The sequence below is a fragment of the Equus przewalskii genome, chromosome 15 (assembly GCF_037783145.1).
Source record: "Equus przewalskii isolate Varuska chromosome 15, EquPr2, whole genome shotgun sequence".
NCBI lineage: Eukaryota > Metazoa > Chordata > Mammalia > Perissodactyla > Equidae > Equus > Equus przewalskii.
In genome coordinates, this window is record NC_091845.1 from 51502765 (window position 1) to 51524821 (window position 22057).

Here is a 22057-nt window from a genome sequence, read left to right on the forward strand (position 1 = left end):
CTTGGTGTGTTCATATCATCCTTCCCAGGCCCCTGTTAACATAACTCTTCCTCTGCATTGTAATGATAGGTTCACGTGGCTGATTCTCCAAGTAGCCTACGACCAACTCAAGTACAAGTATCACAATTTATTAATCTCTACAGCCTAACATCCAGGCCAGTGCCTGGAAATTGGTGGTAATTAAAATATTATGCTGACTTGTCATCAGATGCTTCCAAGGAGCTCTTTCAAGAATATTTCACTTAAGCATGCATCCTTCCATTCTCCTTATCAATGGCTCATATAGCATCTAGGATGACCTTTCTCAAATTTATATTTATTTATGATTATTTTCCTGATTCAAACTCTTCAATAGGTTTCCGTGATTTTTATCATAAAATTTAAGCTCTTTAACATGGTTTATGGGCTCCTTCCTGATATGGCCTTTGAACGCCTTAACAGCCTCATCTCTTGCCATTTCTCTCCAAACCCTCTTTCTGCAACAAACACAGAACTGACTCATAAAAGTACTAAAAGAGTGACTACTGTCAACTTACCTGAAACAGGAGTGTGTGTGAACGCTCACGTGGGATGATAATAGAACAGAATGAAGAAAGGTCAGATTAAAGTGGGCAGGCCCTTAACTATTATGGCTTAAGCCAATAAGCAGAAAATGTCACAATTAGACCTAGAATAAGGGAACAAGATCTAGAGCAGTGGTTCTCAAGCTTTACTATGTATTAGAATCATCTGGAGGGCTTGGCCCCCAGAGTTTCTGACTAAGTATCCACATTTTTAGCAAGTTCCCAGGTGGTGGTGATGCACTACACTTTGAGAATCCCTGATCTAGAGAAATATGCAGAGAAATATCTGAGGAGGATTTTCCCAGCAGATGTGCAAGGTACAGAGTCAGAAAGAAGGGGAGAAGGTAGTACTTTGGTCATTTACAGTGGGATTGTGTGTAATTGTTGTATAAAGTAACTGTGACCCAAGATAAGATAGTGGCAGGGAGATGAAGGAAAGTTTAGATCCAATGGGCATTGTAGAAGAAGGATTCGTAGAATATGGAGACAGTTTGAGGTAGGAAGCGTTGGTTGGAAGATAAGAAATGCCAAATGGGTCCAAGATAATTCCAAGGATATGAGTAACACTACTTCAGCAAGTGCTAGTGAGTGCCTACTACATGTCATGGCAATTCTAAAAGCCTAGGAAATGAAAAGGTTGGGCTATAGCCCTTATCATTGAGAAGAGAGGAACCTTTGCCTTTTCTGAGCCACACTCATCCATGTATGAGATGTTTCCTATGCATCGACTCATTTCCGTGTAACAGCCATGCTGTGAGTTGGGTATTGTTAGTTTCATCTTAATTTGTGAGCTTTCTTTCCAGGAGTTCAGTTTTAAATGTCAGAGCAATTCCTTGCAAGCAGTCAAAATGAGTATGTAATCAAAGCAGCAGATGCCTGGACATGATTCCAAAGTCGTGGTTTTGCTCACCCTCCACCATTCACCTCAAAACTCCTACATCCTCATCTTTGCCTTTCAGCTCTTATCTCCGTGCCACCATCCACATACACAGCCTCTCCTGATGTCTGACCACCAAAAGAAGAGAGTCTCCTTCTGAAGCCCCACAGTGCTCAGTTTGTGTATTTCCTGTGTCCTGTAGCTTACTCAACCATGGCTATTTACAAGCTTGCATATCTCTCTGATGCTAATAAATTCCTCCGAAGAGCTCTACATTCCCCCTCAGAACCTAACTTCACCTCTTGCATAAAGTGTTCAGACAATATGTGATGAAATAAATGGAACTGAAGTTTTCCACGAGAGACTATTGAGGGTGTGGCAACATTTATTCATAATTTTATGTTTCATCAAAATGTGATGTTAGAAATAACAGCACCTTCCCAAGAAGTACACTTTTCAGTGAGAGAAGATTATACTTATGAATTTTAACAGTTAGCAGTTTTTCAGTTTACAATGTTAATTGGATTATTGACGGTGATAGTAACCGAAACAGTGTCAAATCCTGTATGTTTAGTTATATCACACTTTTATTTACAGTGTGAATGCAAAATTAAGTATCAGAAACACACTTTTTAATGGGTGATATTATTTTTCCACCCAGTAGCATCTCACGGGTTTGGGAATCTGGATATTATATTCCTCTTTCTCAGAGGTATGTTTTGAACATGTTTTATAGAATCTGATAGAATGCCAAAATGTTCAAGGGATTAACACATGTTCAGTGGTCGTGACCCAATCTATTTCACTGCTTTAATGTTTTTTTAGGAAACCAAAAGATTTTTGAGATGATGAGAAAAACTATTGCTCTGCTCAAAGCCTACTATTGATCTACAGTGTAACATTTTGTTTGAACCATTTTGGGGCTATTTTTGCAAGCTAGCCACCCAGCAGAACATACCCTCTGGTTGAATTTCATAGAGTAGTACAAAATATCTTTCTTCTTTTTAATTCTTCAGTGTAAATTACTGCAGAGAATCTACATAGTAAGAGTGCTGGTGCTAAGGAAGGTTTTTAATCCTATTATATTAAAAAGACTGGCTGTCAAGAAAGCCCACCGCACGCAGTGGTTAAGTTAGCACATTCCGTTTCTCGGCGGCCCAGGGTTCCCCGGTTCGGGTCCCGGGTGCGGATATGGCACCGCCTGGCAAGCCATGCTGTGGTAGGCGTCCCACATATAAAGCAGAGAAAGATGGGCACAGATATTAGCTCTGGGCCAGTCTTCCTCAGGAAAAAAGAGGAGGATTGGCAGCAGATGTTAGCTCAGGGCTAATCTTCCTCAAAAAAAGAAAGCCCACCATAGACCCTGTAGCAGATACAGCAGTGGGTAGCAGTGTCTGCCTGCTGTCAATCCTTCTACATAACATGGTGGGGACATAACAGATGCCCATCTGCCACAGTAGGATGGTCACGGTCAAAGAACCCACACACCTGGAACACAAATGCAGGTATTTTTTTCTTACTCTCCCGTATCCTTTTATCATACTTCTGTTCTCCAAATCCTTTTTTTCTTTTTATCAGTCTACTTTCCCTCTTTTTTATTTCCTTCCCACCTCCTACTATAAAACTGTCCCCAAGTATAAACTCTGTTATTATTCTTTCCACCTATCTATCTTCTCATCAAAGCTTTCTTTCACCCAATGAGATGTTCCCAGTCTAATGAGTATGACTAGCAGAAGCTCACGCACAGGGAGAGGAACCATCACTGAGGCCTGCAAACTGCTAGCTGCCTGAGGGCATACACTGGGCAGTCTTATCTCATTATTCTGTATTTCCAAAGCACACTGGCAAGGACCCTATCAGGAGGGTCTCATAAGCCAATCCAAGAACACTTGGGCTTATCTCCTGAGTGCTGGAGGAGCCGGGGAATGTTGTTAAACAAGCCGGTTGCATGAGCAGGTTTATATTTAGAAATTTCATTATGTTAGCAATGTTCAAATAAATCAGCGATGTTGTAGTGACAAACAGTAAGATATAGGAGCATTCTTTAAAACATCTTTGTATTAAAGAGGGAAGAAATGTCAAGTTTCTAAACTGAGGCAATCGAGGTCAGGATGAAGAGGTGGCAGGACTTGCTGTTGGTGGGTTTGGGTGTATGGGAATGAGAGAGTCCTAAAGACTCACTGAGGGGACCATATGAATACAATCACTAGAGAAGTACAGAGAGGGGATTTTTAGGTTCCCATGGAATCAGATGGTGAAAAATGACCCTAGGCCATAGTTTTCCAATCAAGCATAAACTACGTTCACGCCACATAAACAGTAATCAGACAAGGCCACTCTGGGACTATGTCTAAAGCAAGGCAGGGTCAAGGTTACTCTACAGCCATAAAAATAGCTACACATCCCCTGGTCTAACTAACAGAAGTAGCTACTTTTCTCAACCAACGATAACTTTAGCCTCTCTTGAATCATCCTGCTTCCTAGGGAAATTTACCAGGATACACAATCACCGACTTGCCTTCTGACAGCACACAATTCAGAATTGTTTCCCACAGTGCCTCTGGTGTGCATTCTCCCTCACCACAGCAAGCTAAGTAAATCTAATTTTGTTTGGCTACAGGTGTATTCATTGTTGCTGCTCTTTGTCTGGCAGGCATCAACAAGAACATTCAGTTGGAGATCCTTGATAAGTTGCAGGATATGTGGGCAAGGAGCTCATTCAAGAGGGCTCATGGGAAGATACAGATCTTGGAGTAATCAATATATAGGTGATCTTCGACACCAAGGAATCTACTGAGACTTCCCACAGAGACAATAGAGAGAGAAGGGGCCTGACAGGATCCTATGAGTCCCAGATATTTCAGGGATGCGTAGAGGAGAGGTGGTCAAAAAATTCTAAAAGATGCTCAATGTCAGATATGCTAGAAAAGAAAATGTTCTAAGAAATAGAGTCCTTCATAAAATGTCAAATGATACAGAAATAATTGAGAGAAATAAGAATTGAAATACATCTAATCAATAAGCCAATTAGAAGATCAGTTCAGCAACATGGAGAAAATGATTATGACCAAACTGGGTCATTTAAGGTTTGAGTGGGACTGTTGCAATACTGCGGGGGAGAAACAAACAAATAAATGCTTGAATGTTCCTGTTATCTGAATGAACAGTCAGATTTGCTCATAGGGCTGACTGAAGTAGTCATAATTTAGTAGATGCTCCAGATTTCAAACTCAAAGTCTTATGCAAGGGGCCTGGCACCTACTCTACTTTATTCTTCTGGCACAGACACTGTGATTTCATAATGCTATTATTTAAAACAAGAAGGTCATTTGTGACAAATAACCTCTTAACTCCTTATCATAATAGTAGGAGTAGGTTCAGGCAAATGTGTAACATTTTATAACAACAAAAGTATTTACAACAATAATTAGAGTCTCTGCAACGTGCTAAGAGCTGTGACAAGTGTTTGCATAGATTATCCTTAACCTTCAGAACATCCCAGCAAAGTAGGATTCTCTTTCCGTGTTCTCAGAGTAGGACACTGAAGGCTGTGGAAGTTAAGAAACTTACCCAAGTTCATACGCTTAGGAAGTTGGAATTGGACTCAGAGACTGTACTTTTTCCTTTGCGTCTTGCTGTAAGGGGAAGGGAAACATGGATGGATGCTGCAGTGAAGACATTAGGCTACCAGTGTGAGGGCCCTGACTGGTGTGTAGACTGTCATCCTTTAAGAATGAGAGCAGGTAGCAGACGGTAGCAGAAGAAGACGCCCTATGCAATAGCATTGCAAATGCCCTGAGGGCATGACCCCTGTCTTATTCATTCCTATTTTGTCAGTCTAACACAGAGGAGATGCTCAGTTTATAAATTAATCTAATGTGACTGAGGGCCCAACCTGGTTGCAGTATTAAGAAATGATGTCTCAGTCTCAATCCAATTTTTGCCAAAGTTCATCCAATGAAAAAATTAAGTTTCTTCTGCTCTCTCTGGAGTTGACTAATGCCAAAGTGCAGCTCAATCTGAAACAGTGATTCCAGTTAAATGTCAACAGCCTTGGTAGCATGGATTGTTAAGATTTGCTGAGTCCTCTGAGAATATTGATTATTGAATCCAGCATCTCACCTGGAAGAGACAGTCCCAGAGAGGGGCTCCTGGGTGCCCCAGGCCACAGCAGGAGAGGGATGTTAGCGTTGGAATCCTGGGTCTGCGTTTTCCTCCTCTCTCAACTGCCTCTAAGGTAAGCTCTCTGCTAGAGAGAAGATGGGTTCTATCCTACGTCAGCTGGTCTTTCCACAAGAGTCTGTGAGGTGCATTTTGTTCCTATAAAATTTTACTAGGGCTTCTCCTTTTCTTTTTTAATTCCACAAGTTGAAATCTAGGATCAATCAATGTGGTGGAAAACATTTCAAAGAATTTAGCCTTCTTCCAGATTAAGGTCACCGATTGAGGTAATGGTCAGACATTGAAAGTGTTTGACGCTTCTTCAGTCTCCACAGATTGCAGGCAACAGGAAGGGTAGTGGAAAGCTCTGCTCAGACCCCAACTCTGGGAGCGTCATTGAACCAAGGCTCCAGCTGCAGTGCTCTGAAATCCATCACTGTGTTTGCACCAAAGCCAACCTTCCCATGGGCTGCTTCCAGCCAATGATTGGGCACAAGAATACTAAGTTAGGCTCCTTACTGGGAGATGCGGGACTCTCACAGTACCTTTGGCTCACCACCTTGCCAGACATTCCTTAGAACTGCAAGGAAGTCTAAGACACTTCTATTCAATCTTCCTTTTTTCCTTCCCTCTCTCTTTCACTCTAGATCACAATGGCTCACGGTCTGAAGCTCGCCAAGCCTGTTTGTCCGTCACTGCACTGCCCCTCACAGACATTTCCCTAATAAAATTCTCACGTGTTTAATCTCATCTTGGCATCTACTTCTTAGAGGACCTGAACCAGCACATAAAGCACCTCTGATACCCAGTGCACTTCTTGCCTCTTTATTTCCCAGATTCATTGTCACCCAGCCTCTCTTAAGACATCGTTATACGACTAACACTACATTGAAGGAGAGTCATTCTATTGCATACATCTAATTGTCCCAATATTACTCTTCGTATTAAATCCATACTGCCTCCTCTGTGTAACTTCAACTTATTGGATACACTATTTTCTTCCCTTTTTCATGTGTATGTCTATTTAGACAAACTGTTCAGTCCCTACCATATGCCCTGACTTGGATAGGCACTTTATTTAAATTATTTCATTTAAGGGGCCAGCCCAGTGGCACAACGGTTAAGTTCGCACGTTCTGCTTCTCGGCAGCTCAGGGTTCGCCGGTTCGGATCCCAGGTGCAGACACGGCACCACTTGGCAAGCCATGTTGTGGTGGGCGTCCCACATATAAAGTAGAGGAAGATGGGCATGGATGTTAGCTCAGGGCCAGGCTTCCTCAGCAAAAAGAGGAGGATTGGCAGTAGTTAGCTCAGGGCTAATCTTCCTCAAAAAAAAAATTTTATTTCATTTAATATATCACCTGTGAAGTCTGATTGGTACAACTGTGTTATAGGTGAAAAACAAAACAAAACAAGCTCAAAATGTTAGAGATTTGGTCAAAGGACATATAGTGTGTAAATGGCAGAATTGAACTTCACATCCAGATCCGTTTTTCTCAATGATGAGATGTAGCCTTGTGTCTAGATGGAGTTCTGATTCCTGACGCTAAAGCTCCAGGTACCCAAAGAGCCAAGATTCCCAGAGAGTCTGTGCTCATACTCCCTTGCAGGGATGCATAACCTCCAAGAGAAGACTAATCCTGTTGTATTGGGACAGTGATGACAGATATCAAAATAATTGGGAATCTACCTGCTGCTGCTAGCCAAGCTCAGAAGCCAGGAGAAGTCAATAGATGATTGCAGAAAGTGGAGGGAGTGGTCCCAACTAAAGAATCGTGGTTGTCACTGACATCCACAGAGTGACTTGCTCTGAAAGGCAGAGTACCCAAAGAGGATGACTCCTCTCATGTATTACATTTATTCATTCCAGAAATATTTATTGAGTACCCATCTATGTGCTAAGTTCAATCTGAGGCTTTGGAAATCTACCAATGGATCAAACAGATAAAACTCTCTGCCCTCTTGAGGTTTATATTTCTAATTGGGGAGAGGAAGATAGATGATAAAAAAAAATCGTTAATTAAAACGTGCAGATAAGTTAAGACAGTATAAATACCAAGGAGAAAAGCAAATCAGGGAACGGGAGGAGTCCATGTAGGGGACTGAGGATTTGAAGATTTTGAAGGTGACCAGGAGATGCTCGTTGAAATAGGAACATTTCTCACTGTGAAGAGACAAGGATGAAAGGAAATATGAGAGGTGAAATATTCACAGATTTTCATCCTTTCTCATCTGCTAGGAATGAAGGGGTAGGGTAGCTAGTGGAACTACACAAAAAAATAAGTAAAGGAAGAGCATAGAGCTCTCTGAGGAGACAGGATGAAGGGGACAAGAGACATAGGCAGGGGCAGGGGGGAGAGGGAGGGGAAGAGAGACAGGATGCAATGAAAAAGGTTGAGTAGTCGCTTTACATCACAGAACTCTAGTGGGAGAAATGGGGAAGAAGGGCGTGCAGTTTTCCAGCATGCCATGCTGTGAACTCTCTCTTCTGTGCTCCCAGGAACACTCGAGTCAAAGCTATTGAAAGTTGAATTTGTTCCTTCCTGTTGTATCCTTTACAGAGGAGGTTCTAACATGAAAGCACAAAGGTCTCAGTGTTTTTAGGTTACCCTAAGGCACAGTTCCTAGCTCTATCTTAAATAAAACCATCTCACTAGATTCCACATCATCTTATCTAGACTCAACGAATGTGATATTTTGATCCACAGCTGCCTTATCTGTGTCGTTCTCAATTGGCTCTATTTTCAGTCGTGGAAACCTGGTGTCTTCTTTGGACTGCCTTGAACCTCAATATCACTGAAAAGTTCAAGGGTGCCAACCCTCAGAGATGGAAAAATGTTAGAGATCAAATGAGAGTCTGTGTCTCTGGCTCTGGGGATTGTGTGTTGAGGCAAAGCTGTGTTTCTCTGGCTTTGGTCGCTTCAAGACGAAAGTTTCTGGACTTTAAAAGCCATGTCATAATCCAACTGGAGGGCACTTTGTCTTGTACAAGCGGATTTAAGACCCGGGAATGGACCTCTGATGTGCAGACAAATTTGTATCTCAATCCTTAAGGGACCCAGGGATCCTCAAGGCTAACAACAGCATGTTTGGCCAGAAGCCACCAAGCACACTACTTCTTGGTTTGCCTGTAACTCCCAAAAAGCCATCAGGCTAACGTCACCACTGTAGATATGTGCTTCAGCCAATAACCAGCAGCACTCTGACCTCCATATTGCCAGGTAATAACTTAGAAATAAGTAAGGAAAAATCAGCAAAACTCAATCATATAATCAGAACAAGAGGACTTCACTTTCATCGCTGTAGTGAAACCTCTGCCAGATACTCCATGCCTGATGAGCCCATGACACAGCACATCTGATTGAGAGTGCCGACTCAGGACTACTTCCTCAAGGGTATGACCAAGAATCAAGTCTTTTTAAACATAGGTTTATTACTGTATAATTGCTATATAATCAACTGAACATATTTACATATATGATGTAATAAATTTTGACATATATATACACCAGTGAAACTCTCACCACGATCAAGATAGTGAACACGTTCACTGCCTCTAGAAGTTTTCACCGGCCTCTAGGCCTTCCTGTTCCACCTTCCAGGCAACCAATGATTTGCTTTCTGACACTAAATAATTGTTTTCATTTTCTAGAGTTGAATATAAATAGAGACACAAGATATACTCTTTACATCTTTATTTGGTTCCTTTCACTCAGCATAAATATTTTGAAATTTATTCTTCCTGTGTTTGTATCAGTAGTTCATTATTTTTGATTGTTGAATAACAGTCCTGATTGGAGACATCACAGTTTATCCCTCCATTAACTTTTTCATCATCAGTGGGTTTCAGCTATTACAAATAAAGCTGCCATGAACATTCCTAAACAAGTCTTTCTATGAATATACGTTTTCGTTTCTCTTAGGCAAATACCCAGGAATAAGATTTCGGGGTCATATGATAGGTGTATGTTTAACATTTTAGGAAACTGCAAAACTGTTTTCCAAAGTGTTTGGACCGTTTTACACGCCCACCCACAGAGGACGAGGGTCCCGGTTCTTCAACATCCTCACCAACCTTTGGTTGGTCAGTCTTTAATTTTAGCCTTTCTGATACTTGTGTAGTGGGATGTCATTGTAGTTTTAATTTGCATTTTCCTCATCACTAACGATGTTGAACATATTTTTATGTTCTCCACCATGAATAATTTCTTTGGAGAAGTTTTTGTTCAGATCTTTTGCTCATTTTTTCATTTTATTATTACTGAATTTTGAGAGTTCTTTATATAATCTGGATACAAATCTTTTATGAAATATTTTCTCCATATCTATGGCCTGTGAATTTTTATTATCTTAACAGTGTTTTACAAACAGTAGAAGTTTCTGTTTTTTGTTTTTTTTGAGGAAGATTAGCCCTGAGCTAACATCTGTCACCAATCATACTCTTTTTTGTTGAGGAAGACTGGCCCTAAGCTAGCATCTGTGCCCATCTTCCTCTACTTTATATGTGGGACACCCACCACAGCATGGCGTGCCAAGCAGTGCCATGTCTGCACCCGGGGTCCGAACCATTGAACCTGGGGCCGCCAAAGCAGAATATGCACACTTAACTGCTGCGCCACTGGGCGGCCCCTATATTCTTTTCTATTAACCTATTTGTCTTTATTAATGCCCATATCATTCTGTCTTGATTAAGTGTAGCTTTACAACAAATCTTGAAATCTGGTGGTGTTAGTCATCTAACTTTATGCTTTTTCAAAGTTGTTTTAGCTATACTGAATTTTTTGTAATTACCTGTGAACTGTAGAATGATGTAGTCAATTTCCACCAAACAAATAAGGAAAAAAACCTGCTTGGATTTTTGCTTGCATTGTGTCAAGTATATAGACGAAATTGGGGAGAACAGACACCTTAACAATATTCAATCTTCCATCCCGTGAACACGGTGTATCTCTTCATTTATTTAGACCTTCTATAACTTCTTTCAGCAATGTTTTGTTATCTTCAGTATACCAGTCTTTCGTATTGTTGCAAATTTATGCTTAAGCATTTCATATCTTTTGTATGATATGTAAATGGTATTATTTTTATTTCAATTTCTGATTATTCTTTGCTAGTGCATATAAATACAATTGATTTCATATTGATCTTGTATCTTGCAACATTCCTAAACTTACTTATTAGTTCTAATAGCTTTTCTGTATATTACGTTGGATTTTCTACACAGAGATCATGTCAACTTCAAGTAAAAACAGTTTTCCTTTTCCTTTTCCAAGTGCCTTTTATTCTCTATTTTCCCCCATTACACTGGCTAGAACATTCAGTACAACGCTGAATAAAAATGTAGGAAGTAGATAGCCTTGTCTTGGTTCTGATCTCAGGGGAAAATTTTCAGTCTTTTCTCTATTAAACATGATGATAGCTGTGGGATTTTTGTAGATGCTTTATCTCAGGTTGAGGAAGTCTTCTCTACTCCTAATTTGCTGAGTTTTTGTCTTGTTTCTCAGAGTAACTGTCTCACATTGCCTAATATACACTGTCTTGAAAATATATATTTTGTCCTTTTAGTGGTTTTTTTTGGTAGGAAAATGAATCCACTCCCCTTTACTCCATCTTGGCCAAAGCAGAAGTCCAAAAATCTTCTTTGAAAAATGAGCAAACTAACATGAAATTGAATCTCAGACCATTGGATTTGATTATGATTATTATTGCTGTCACGTTTCTTCTGGTCCTTGGAAGTCCAGAGCTTCTAAGCAGCCTTGCCATGACGGTTTGTTAGATGTGACAACGAGTGATGTGGGGTGTTCTGCTAATGAATTGGAGTGCTCATCTCTGCTACTTTCTGTTTATATGACTTTGGAAGTGGCTTAACTTCTGTGAGCTACAGGCTTCTCATCTGTAAAATAGGAATGTTATAAGGAATAATTAAGATTATGAATTTACATCATCTAACGTAATAAATAGTTAATAATTGATAACTTGCACTATTAAGAAGAGTCCTGAAGGAAGAGGCAAATAATGAGACGTGTTGGCTCAGTCACTTTTTTATTTATTATCTTGAGTTAGTCAATTAATTCTCTGACTTCTGGGTTCACATGTGATTAGATGTGTACAGAGACATATCTATGTATCTATAAATTTTCTAAAGGCATTATTAAATGAGAGAGATTTTAATTTGATGGCTCAGAAATCTCTGGAAAATTTGCCTCCATGATAGAGTTAGAGAGCACATGTCGCAGGCAGGGCTTTCAAGATCTCCTTTTCTTTTCTCAAATTCCACCACTGGCCAAATCTCCAGAGTGCGAAGCTGACCTCAGCCATCTGTTTTCCTTCCGCAAATATCCCTGTGATGCTCAGGAAAGTGCACCGGACTAGGAGCCAGCAAAGCTGGGTTATGATTCTGGCTACCTGGCCCTCTCTGATCTGTAGTCTAGTTTTTCTTCTCTCTAAAACAATGTTGAATTTGATTCTTTCATATATTCAAACATTCATTTATTGTTTTTCTGCTGAAAACAAAGCCCTGATTATCCCCTGGAGATTCAGAGTCAGAAGATAAAGTTCCTTTCCTCAGGATATTCACAGCCCAGTAGGAAAGGCAGGCACGCACATAAAGGACTAAGGAATAATCATTATAAAAATAACATTAGGGTAATAATAACAGTTACCGTGTGTTGAGTGCTTACTGTGTCCTAGACACTCTTAAAGGAACTGTACATGTACCATCTCATTTAGTTTTTGCACAACGGCCCATGAGCTAGGGATCATATTTACCTCCACTTAAGTAAACTGAAGCACAGAGTGGTAAAGTAACTTGTCCAAGATTGCACAGCTCATAAAAGTGGCAGGGTTGACATCCATAATTTGACTCCAAAGGCTGCCTTGCCAGCCACCACTCTGGGCCGGCTCCCACAGCGATGAGAGTTATGATGTAGAGATCATGGAGGTGTTTTCAGAACTCATGGGAGGGATGCCTGGTTCAGAGTGGCAGTGACACAAGTGGAAGGCAGATAAGGAAGCACTAAGATGTTCCTCTATTATTCCTTTCAGATTAAAGAGGCCATGATTTCTTATAACACTAAAAATCTTCCCTGTAATGAATAACTTGGCTGGGTTGACTTTTCCTGTTTAAATGACAGGTCAAAACCTTTCCATTCTAGCTAATGGCTGTGGATTCAGCTGACCCAAGGATTTCTGGAGGATAATGATGTGGTGCTGGACTCAGTTCGCCAGAGGCACTGCCTGGAGGTTTTAACTGCCAGGCCATCGTTTAATAACTGGGACAGCGGGGCATTTCAGTTATTTTTAACCTGCCATCTTGACTCATTTGAAACCTTTTTAATCAGGAGAAGTTTCCCTAAGTGTTAGAGCATTCTAAAAATGCAAGCAGAAAGACGAGAGTGGGGCAGTGCAGAGGCGTCAGTAGACAGGCTGTTCCCAGCAGAGAGGTGAACTCTGACCCACATGAGGGCAACAAATAATTAAAACTTGCAGATTTCAAAGAGGAAAAAGTCAAGTGCCAGCCAAGAGCTGTTTAACTGTCCCATAATTTCTGCAGGTTTAATGAGAGGCCGGAAAGAGAAAGACATTGCAAATGTTTGCAGGTGGGTGTCATGATCGACAGCGTGGGCTCGTATCTCTAAGTCCTTCCAGGTTGATCCTTTTACATCTTCCACTATGCTTGGATGGGAAGAGGTGGGCTATTTATTCCTGGCTTTTAGAGTTTTTGCCTCCAATCAGTCTGAGTAACAGGCAACGCCCTGTTCTGTGCACAGATTACACAGAACAGTCTCTGCCACCTAGAGGGATATACTCTAGAAAGGGCACGTATAAAACAATGACAGGAGAAGACCTCCATCAGTGATTCATTCATTTGTTCACTCACTAACTCATTCAAATACTTAGTGAATGTCTACACTGCATAGGGCATGGGAACATAGAAATCAATGAACCACCAAGCCTGTATTCAGGAAGCTCACAGCTAGATGGAGAAGAATGAAGTATAAATGATGATTCCAAAACAGGGTGGATGGTAGGAAGCACAGGGGATGTGAGGCCATAGAGAAGAGGTAACGAAACCGGCTTTGGCATGTTAGGGTTGCTTGCCACAAGAAGGGACCTCTAATTTATAGTTCAAATTGGAGACAGATGGCTGAAGAAAGGGAGAAACCATCCCAGAAAGAGAAAGCAGCTTGCAGAAAGGCACTTTCAGTGAACTCCCAGGAGCTTGGTAAAATGCCGGGCTGGAAGATGGGAGATGGATTTTTTTCCTACCAAGATTCATACCAATGAGAAGTTAATCTAAGTGAATTGCCTCCATATCATTCACGTCACCTTTGGTGGCATCCATGGACCTAGTCTGCTGCTATTTCCCATGGAAATTATCCTTTACTCAGTTTCCCTAAAGCAAGCATTTCTCAAGAATGTCTTCTAGGCTTTTCCACAACATCATGCGTGTGTCTAACTACAACACTGACATTAAAGAAGAAAAAGGAAAGAAAAGGAGAGTAACATTTATTGGGTACCTAATGTGGACTGTTATCCTGAAGGTTTATATAATTATCCAATATTCGTGACTTCATTAATTCATTCATTCATGTCCTAAACCTAGAACTGTCTTAAACACAGAATACAAGAGTCCTATGGAATAGCCTCTTCCACCTAGGGAAATTCTCTAAAATAAGGGGCATGAATAAAGCAAATTCAATTTAGTATAATAAATATAACAATAGAAGTACGTTAAAACTATGAAGATTGTTCAAAGGAATGAGGGAGAGTTGAAAAGAGATATTAACCTAGATTTCAAAGATGAATGGCAAGTAACCAGGCCAACTGGAGGAGCAGGGAGATGCTACACAGTGGGATTTTTTGGCCTAGCGATAAGCATGTACAAAGAAATTAAATAGCCCAAAGAGCATTAATTATTTGCAGAGAAATAGAGGAAAAATTAGAGTTGCAGGCAAAAGCCACTTGGTGAAAAATGTGACATGTCATCAAAAGCCATCTAGACTTTACTGTAACTCTCATAGTTCCAGTGAGGGGCTAGGATTGAATCAAATATGCAGCTGGGAAGAATACCATCTTGAATGGGTGAGAAATGAATTGGAAAGGAGCATGAAACTAGAGGACAGGAAACCAACTAGAAGGCCATTTCATTAGCCCAAGTAAGATGTGGTGAGGGTCTGGTCTAAAATAGCATGAAAAAAATGAGCAGATTACAGACTCAAAAGCTATTCAGTGACTAGAATTGGAAAAGTCTTGTTGACCATTTGGATGTGAGGGATGGAAAATAGCATGGAGCCAAGGATCAAGTCTAAGTTTTCGGCTTCAGAGACAAAGTGAAACTTCATAATCTACTTACCACCCCCACTATTGTTCCTACAAGAACAGTGAGATGCAGAGAAGTTAATTATTTCACCTAATGTCATATAACTATTAAGTGGCCAATTTGGAATTCAAACTAGATCTTGCTGACAAAAATCATGCTCTCCCCCAGGTGTTTGGTGACATTGCTATTCTAGAGTTAGGGAGCAGAAGAGTGAGGAAAAAATGCCTGAACTGCCCAGCTCACGAGACCATCTGAAGAATATAGGGCAGGATAAAAATCACAAAAAAGTGGAATGAGAAGTGAAGAAGCACCTGGTGCTGGCCCATTAGTTTTATGACCTATGTTTACAGTTTGGTTCCCTCTGAATGAACCACCCGTGGTCTAAGAAATCTTTTCTGCTTTGATCCTCCTCATCCTTAGTCGCTCATCATGTCATTAATCCATGATACCTGGAAAACAAAATATAATTAGAAGAAACTCACACTAATTATAACATCTTTGAATACATTGAATAATGGGAGTGATATCATGTTTGTCTTGCCGTGTGAATCATCTGTCCTCTCCTATCTCCCTCCCCTTCCCACGTCCAAGAATATTTAACCCATCAAGGAAGCCATATTGCTCAACTAAATGTCATCAGAGAATTGTTTCTATCAAAATAAGAAAATGCAATAAGGAGAAAGTGTAAGTTATAAATGAAGATTTTTTAAAGCTCACCCATATTTCTAGGCAACAAAATGAAGTCATTAATCCATGAGGACTTCATCCACTTATCTCTCTCTTCTTCTCTCATTTCATAAACACAAATTTTCTGTTACATTCCCAATACATTTGTTAGAAGAGGGGGGTGAGAAATGAATTAAAATGAACACCCACTCGATAATTCCTGACCTTCCTTTAGCATGACGGTTTTATCAGTCAAGCAGAGAGATAATATGATGAGGATAAAAAGCTAATATTCTCTCCTGGTGAAAAAGAATCAATGACACTTTCACCCACAGCTTTATTGAAAAATGGGTGATAATGGCTCAAGCACACCTACCAGAGTGAGCTGTTTGAAGCTGCATTTAGCAAACTTCTTAGAAGATGAAATATAACTGAAATTGTAGGGAGGCCCACAAAAGTGCAGGAATATTTCTTAAAATGAATGCAATAAACCCATTTCTCCCGGTCTATGGAGGAGCAATGAAGTACCATTTGTGGAAAGGGAGAATGAAAGCTGTAAATTGCTTGAGCTCACTGCATTTCACAGTGGACATTCTTGTTTGGTGATTCTAACAGTTTTAGTCCCTGGGGAAACTTGCTCCAACTTCTGGACTACAGCTATTAGACTGCGGAGAGAAGAGAAATGCAGTCACCTATAAAATTTTATTATGGATAACAACTGGAGCTTTTAAAATTATGTATATTTGAAATGGATAGTTCTGGCCTTTGGGGGAAAGATTCAAGAACATTCTTTGTTTCTTCCCTCAGGTGTCTATTAATTTAGCTCCAGGAGTGTTACTCTCATTGGTCAGAATGCAAAATCCTGATTGGGCTACATTCTTGAGTAAGTTATAAATAAAACTATTGTTCTCACTTTTCTCTTGATGTTGAGAAATGAGTAGGTCTTTCAAAATGGAACACTCTGAGGTTGAATTTGAGTTTTAGAGAGGGGTGTTGTTAAACAGAGCTTCTACTTGTACTATTCCAGATTGCTGGAGATCTGCAGTGGAGTTTGGGACTAAAAACGTAAGAGTGTTAAACATTTAGACTAATTTCAGTGTCTTTTTACGTATGTTCAGGGACTTGGCTGGGCCAAGGAGGATTCATACAGTCTCATCTTGTTATTTCTGAAACATTGTCATTTCCTGATAAATTGTGAGTTTAGCCTGTCCTATCCCTCTTCCTGAGTTTCCCTTCTCTTTCTACCGGATTTCTCTATCGTGAGGGAGGGTCCCTGGTCTCTATTATCTCCCTAAATTCACGAGAATAGAAGAAGTCCCAAAAAGAGGATGCAAAAAGAAAGCTCAAAGAAGTCCCAAGAGCTTCTAAAACCCTTCAGCACACAGCAATGTGCTCTTGTTCCACCACGGCCAGGACCGGCTACATCATTTTCAGGGCCCCCAGTGCAAAATGAAAATGCAAGTCACCTTGTTCAAAATGACTAAGACTTTCAAGATGGTGACAGTAGAGCGCTAAACCAACTGTTTGTGGGTCACATACCCATGAAGCATGACTCAACAACACCTGTGGCATTGACCTTCCCCAACAAGTCTCCTCTATGGGCCTAAAGGGGTGGAAGAACTTGGCACACATCATTGAATTTGGAACGCGTCATGAGCACCCCACTGCTATGGGTTCTTTTTCCTGATAAACTAGATCGATACCAGTGATCAGCCAGGAATGAGGTTGTTTTGGGGAGGGGAAAATATCAGCGAGTTATCACAAAAAGTGAGTATATCTTCATTAAATTGATTCTTACATCCTTCCCCCAATCCTGTGTATCTACCTGGGACGGATAATATACACAGTGCAAGTCCTCGATAACTTCATGACTACCACTCTGATGTTGACTCCAAAGACTTGTGAAACTAATCGGCACTTATTTTCTACTGGATTCGGTGCATGGTCACATTCTACACTAAGTCAAAAATCACCTTTTATTCCATTTTCTCTTTCAAATTTGATTTATGCTCTTCAGTCCTACTTCTTTACATTATTATTTGCATGGCCAATAACTATACGTGATATCATTAGAATCAAATGCAATGGATTTTCCACCACCTTATAACATTTAACATAGTAAGGGCCCTCCGGTTATCAATTCGATCCATTCTGACAGAGAAAATAACACTGTACTGTATAAACAGAGTACCTAACTCTACCCACCTTATTCACGCCAGTCCTGCATCTGCTCACGTTCCTGATCAGATCACGTCTCTGCTTCAGAAAGAAGTGACAGAGGCTTCTTCCTCTGAAACTGATGCTGCTCCTTTAACCTCACCCCAAATAGGCTACTCCACCCCATCTTTCCCATATTCCACATACTTCCAATGATCCAGTGAGTTATCATAATGCCAGTCTCTTGTTCACTCCTCCATATCCTAAGTCAAGTCCTAGAACAAATGGGATGACCTAACGATCTAAACACATATTTTTAAAAATATAATTGATGATTCCTGAGCCATAATAGTATTTCCAGAGCATGAATTATAATCTAGACCAGTATTTCCCAGAAATGTCCAATAGAGTGCTAACATTCTTTAAATTCTTCCATGGAAAAAATAAGTTAAACGGAGAGTTATCCTAAAATACACAAATCTCTTTCCTGAAGACATTTTAGAACTGTCGAAATGCTCATGTTCATTATGAATCTCAGAGAAGGCACTCTTGTCTATCAAATTTTCTAATGCAATTTTTCCATCAGCTTCCCCAATATCCATCTCCTCCCGCCCATGCGTCACAAGATACCTGATTACATTCCTCAAAATCTGCTTGAGAAATGCTGACTGGGACACACGTTAGTGGCATCAGCCACAAAGCAGATCCTCAATGTGTCCCAGGAAAAAAGGACGTCAAAGAAGAAAAGAAAAACAAAAAAAAGACTTACATAATGTTTCAGTGTTCACAAGGTTCAGTGTCTCCAGTCGTGCAAAGTCCATTACCTAGGAACTTAAAATCTATTTAAGAGAAATCCCCTGACAAGGGTTGTGACACTCTTTTTCAAGCAGACTGTCTTATGCCTTGAAGTGGATCATCTGAACAATTCTTGTCTTTTTACTAAATATCGATATTTCCAATGGTGGCATACCTAGGCTTCCTGGAAACTCTGCTCAACTCCTAATGTTAATCCTTATTAATCCCTCTGCCTTGCCATCAGCTATGATTCTTCTCCTTCCCGTTCTTAGCCTCATGATCCAGCAACAAGCCTCTAGACCTGCTACTTTATGGTCATAAAAGTCTACTGAACAACCATCATAGATTTGTTCTCCTTGCAACCCATATCCTCTCTTCTGTTTTTCTCCAACCTGAGCATAACCTCAAAGAACTTTTAGCCTTTTGTTGATTTTTTTTTTCATATTTCCAAAGTAATCCCCTCAGAGCCCAAGGAGAGGAAGAAAAACATTTTTCACCATATGCCTTTTCCAACATTGCTCTCCTCAGCTTTTCGCTCCTCTGAGTTGTAGGGAATCATTATGCCTCCAGGATTAGGAGCCATTTCTATCACTCATTTTTCTGTAGATTCCATTTAGGAAACTTCCAAAAACAGCACAGGAATATCATACTTTTATGAATCTCTGCTGCTCCAAATACATAAATAACATTCATGAGTGTTCTGTGTTTTGCTCATAACAAACATCCATGTTTTGAGTAAACTATTTTCTTTTTTACATTGAATTTTAAAAGTTATTTTAATAACAAGAACACCAAATAATTTTTTGCCATTGTATGTGCTGCAAAGATCCAGTATAGTTTGTGTATTTCTGCCTAACTTTATTTTATGGTGTCATTTTGAGACAAATTTAAGGTAATAGGACATATCAATGTTTTCCTCCATGATGGCAATCTGTGTGTGTACTGTTAAGAAAACTTTTTCTGCCTTAGGATTATAACAATATTATCCTATAATTTCTTCAAAAAAATACATATTTATTTCACTGGAATTTATTTTGGTGTATGGGATAAAGTGAAGATGTGTATTTGGCCTATAAAGATAGTCAATGTTCTCACACAATTTATGGAATGGTCCATCTCATGTAATGTACCATCTGTCATATACTAAACTTCCATATATGACAAGGTCTGTTTCTGGGTGCTCTGTTCTATTCTATTTGCCCATTTATGCAAATACCACACGTGCTAACTAATATGCAATTAGAACATATCTTAATATCCAATAGAAATAAGACCTATCTTTCCATGTTTTTTATTTCAAAACTTAAAAGCTACCGATTGCTCTTTGTTCTTTCATATTATTTTTAATATGATTTTGTCAAGGGCTAGGAAAAAAAACTCCTTAGGTTTTATATATGACTGTTACGAAAAGTCTGCAAGCTAAAAATTCCAAAACACATGTAAAAACCTAATGCTAAAAAAGAGAGTAAAAATCAATAATCTAAACATAAATTCATTTTGGATGAAGCTAGTTTCACTGAAATATCTGACAAAGGCTTTAATGTAAGCGTATCCTGGGCACTTAAAGAAGTGAAAAAATGGCTCCACAGGAAGATAAAATAATAAGCAAGTACATATGAATATGAAAAAAGAATTAGTAAAAACGTTAGATGTGAAATACATCATTACAGGAAACTTTAAAATCCCCAATATAGAAAATGTTTTGCCAGGAATCAATCAAAAATGATTTATCATAGGGAAAGATAGAATGATAGAACACACAAAATGTATCACAGGAAAATCAAGAGATTAAAAAAATATGAAAGTGAAGTGAAGAGATGTGAGAGATAAACTAGGAATCTCCTGTTCGTATATGATTAGAATTCTAGAAGAACAGAAAAAAGGGAAGAAGACAAAAAATGTTAATAATTTCCTATAATTGAAGAAACATGTAAGTTCTTAACTAAAAAGTGCCATGTGAATACAGATTAGAATAAATAAAAATAAATCACATCCAAAAACATCTTAGTGAAATTGTACGATGTCATATTACAGAGAAAATCTTAACACTTAAGGAGAGTAGGAACAGATTAAAAGCAAATAAACAATAATTGGATAAAGGAGAGCACTAACCAGCAACAATAGACATCAAGAGAAACTGTCCTAAGGGAAAATAACTCTTAACCAAGAACTTTACATTCAGCTAAACTATTGTTCAAGCACAAAATAAAGATTTTACAAAACAAAGACAGAGATTTTTCCATCCACAGACCTACAATGAAAAAAATATTGAAAGACATATTTTAGCAATAAGATGGAACACAAAAGGAGGCGTGGGAAACACTGAGGTGGTGGTGACGTGTGTGGTCCTCACCCGAGTCCTGGATTCTGAGTTCTGAGCTTGAGTCTCCTACATTTGCTTGCCACCAAACAAGTGATACCACGGTTACAAGGAACTAGCAGTTAGCCACTAAATCCCTAGGCTTTTATTCTTCTCCTTTTTTTTTTTTTCACCTCTCTCTAGCATTTTACATATTTTATATTCCCCTAGTTAAAACTTCCTCCTGTCTTGGAATAGCATTATCCAGAGTGACAGTGTGGCATAACAGAAAAACCACACATTTTGAATTCAAGCAGAATGACCTTCAAATACTAAAACACCAGTTCCTAGTCATGCAATGATGAAGAAGTTACTTAAACATCTTTAGACTCAGTTCCTCTATCTGTAACGTGGCAAAAATAATACCTACTTCATGATATTGTTACCATGGAAATTCATTCCTTTGTTAAAAGAAATATTTCCCACTTATTCTGTGCTAGGCACTTTAAATGTGATAATATGTAAAGTTCTAGTTCAGCGCTTGGTACATACTAAATATTCAATAAATTGTGCATATTGTGCTCCTTTCTTACCTCTTTCAACTCTGGCTTTTCCCAATGTTCAATATAATTTTGGTGATGCTTTCTCTCTATGTTCTGCCTGGAAAATCCTATCTATGCCCAAGTCTTTAACTATCACTTCTATCCTGAGTGACTCTGTCCCATATCCAGGTTTCGTATCACATTTCTATTTACCTACTATAAATTTCCACATAGGTGGCCTCTTAACACACGGAATTCAAAATTTCTAAAATACAAACATCTCTCTAGGAGAACTACGTCATGTAAACTGCCTAACCAGTCCCTGAAACCTAGGCACCAGAACCACGTTAGTTCAATTCATAGACATTAGTTCATTTTTTATCTTATACAACAGAATTGGCTTCACACTTAGCTTTCCACATTTCTGACATCAGCGCCACTCCCTGGAGTAAAACCTTGGAGTCACGTATGAGGCCATTTCCCCTTTGCCATGAGCAGTGTCGCCAGGTCCTATTACTTCTTCTGTTGACATGAGCCTCCCCTGAATTCATAACCTTCTTTGTGATTTAGACTAGCAACTTCACGTGTAACTGAATTCGCCCCCTGACTTGTCCTCCTTTCAGTGTCTTTCCCTATTTCTGTATTCTGCATACTGCAATCACTTTACTCTTTCCAA